Here is a 2,500-nt window from a genome sequence, read left to right as displayed (position 1 = left end):
TTGAAGAACATGAGAGTGATGAGTGAGGAGATTGGAGGAGAAATAAGGAAGGATGAGGTGAAGGCAGTTGTTAAGATGATGAATGCAGGTAAGGCACCTGGTCTGGATGGATGCCATGCAGAATGTCTGAAAAAGGGAGGTACAGTGATGGTGGACTGGCTGGTGAGGTTATTTAATGTTTGCTGGAGAGAGGGTAGAGTGCCGGAGGACTGGAAGAGTGCCTGTATAGTTCCTCTGTACAAGGGAAAAGGGGACAGGTGTGAATGTAGTAGTTTAGAGGGATTAGCTTGTTAAGTGTAGTTGGGAAGGCTTATGGGAGGATCTTGATTGAGAGGATTAGGAGAGGAACAGAAGGAGTAATTGGTGAGGAACAGTGTGGATTTAGGACAGGTAGAGGTTGTGTAGATCAGATCTTTGTGGTAAGACAGATATGTTAGAAAGCTATAGGAAAGGGGAAGGATTTTTGGGGGGTTTTATGGATCTGGAAAAGGCTTACGATAGGGTAGACAGAAAGGCACTGTGGGAGGTTATGCAGATATATGGGATAGGAGGAAAGCTTCTGGGAGCTGTCAAGAGTTTTTATGAGAGTAGTAGAGCTTATGTCAGGATTAGAAATGGAGAGAGTGAGTGGTTCGAGGTAAAGGTGGGACTTCGTCAAGGATGCGTTATGTCGCCCTGGCTATTCAACTTATACATGGATGGGGTGGTGCGAGAGGTGAATGCAAGGGTAGTGTGTCAGGGATTGGAAATTGTTAAAGAATATGGAGAAAAGTGGGAGGTGAGCCAGCTGTTGTTTGCGGACGACACTGCGCTTGTGGCAGGGTCGGAGGAGAGATTGAGGAAGTTGGTGGCAGAGTTTGGGAGAGTATGTGATAGAATAAAGCTAAAGATAAATGTGTGTAAAAGTTCGGTGATGAGATGTACAAGGGGTGAAAGTGGCAGTAGACTGGAAGTGATCATTAAGGGAAAGCGACTGGAGGAAGTGGATAGTTTTAGATACTTGGGTGCAAATGTGGCAGGAAAAAGTACAACGGTGAGCCACAAAACTGATTCCAAATATCAAAAATAAATCATACGAAAATCGACTAAAACATATTAATCTGTTTTCCCTAAAAAAGCGTAGACTCAGAGGTAACTTGATACAGGTCTTTAAGATTCTAAAGGGAATTGACAACATCAATAGTGACAAAATTTTCACATTGAATGAGAATCAGACAAGAAAAAATGGTCTCAAACTGTCCGGAAATAGATTCAATTTGGAAGTAGGTAGAAACATCTTTGTCAACCGTGTAGTTAATGAATGGAATAAACTTCCTGCACAGGTAGTGCAATGTAGTTCAGTTCTAAGCTTTAAGAATAATTTAGATAAACACCTAAGTAAGATGCTGTAATGATTATAATTTATTTTATATTATTTTTTTTTATTTTGTTATCATTTGTCTGTTTGATTTTCATTTATCATTAGTGATATGTCAATTTATTATTATTTACTATTTACCTGTTTGTTTATTATTTAACTATACCTATGCACTTATCTATGTATTTTGTTATTTACATTATTAGAGTTTTTTATTTATTATTTTATTATTATTATGATTTTTTTCGCATCCGACCTAGATATGGACTAAAAGGTCTCCTGTCGGCATGCTCCTCCTTTATAATCCTTTGGAAAAGGTGGAGTGAAGGTGGAGGTAGAATGTAGATTGAGAGAAGCGAGTAAATGTCTTGGTGGATTAAAGAGTGTAATGAGGAATAGCATTTGGGAATGGATGTTAAGAGTAGATTGTATGAAGGAGTGATTTTGCCAACAGCACTGTATGGGGCATAAATATGGAACATAAGAGAGGAAGAGAGAAGGAGTTTGAATGTGTTTGAGATGAGGTGTCTGAGAAGTATGATGGGGGTTACTAGGCTAGATAGAGTGAGAAATGAGGAGGTGAGGAAGAACAGGGGTGGAAAGGGAGTTGGGAGATAGGGTTGATGAAAGAATATTAGGATGGTTTGGACACATGGAAAGAATGAGTGAAGAAAGACTAGTAAAAGAGGTATGGAAGGCAGATGTGGAGGGAGTGAACATGAGGGGACGTCCCAGATGAGGTGGATGGATAGGGTGAAGGGGGCTTTGGGGAAGAGGGGAATGTCTGTTGAGGAAGGACGGAGAGGACAGAAGACAGGGGTGAATGGAGAATGGTTGTATACGGATGATGATGTGATTGCATGAGGTGGAATGGGCGGGGGATGGCGGGTGAGGTAGTATGTGTGAGCAAAATTTTGACACAGCCCGAAGGGATTTCTCCCCGTCCTCTCTTTTTATGCAATGGGGGGACGGAGAGGGGTGGTCGCCGATTTAATGAAGTGGCCTTGCTGTGGATGTCCTATGTCTTGCAACACTGTTTCTGACCCAGGGCAGTGGACAAGGTGCAGGGATGACCCGTCACCCAGGAGGTGCTAAGATGGGAGGGAGGGTGGAGGGGTTTGGGGTGTATTCAGGGATGGAATG

This window comes from Oratosquilla oratoria, chromosome 3 (genome assembly GCF_046742065.1).
Source record: "Oratosquilla oratoria isolate Oo_2021 chromosome 3, ASM4674206v1, whole genome shotgun sequence".
Lineage (NCBI taxonomy): Eukaryota > Metazoa > Arthropoda > Malacostraca > Stomatopoda > Squillidae > Oratosquilla > Oratosquilla oratoria.
The sequence above is the reverse complement of the archived record's forward strand: the minus strand, read 5'-3'. Positions refer to the sequence as shown.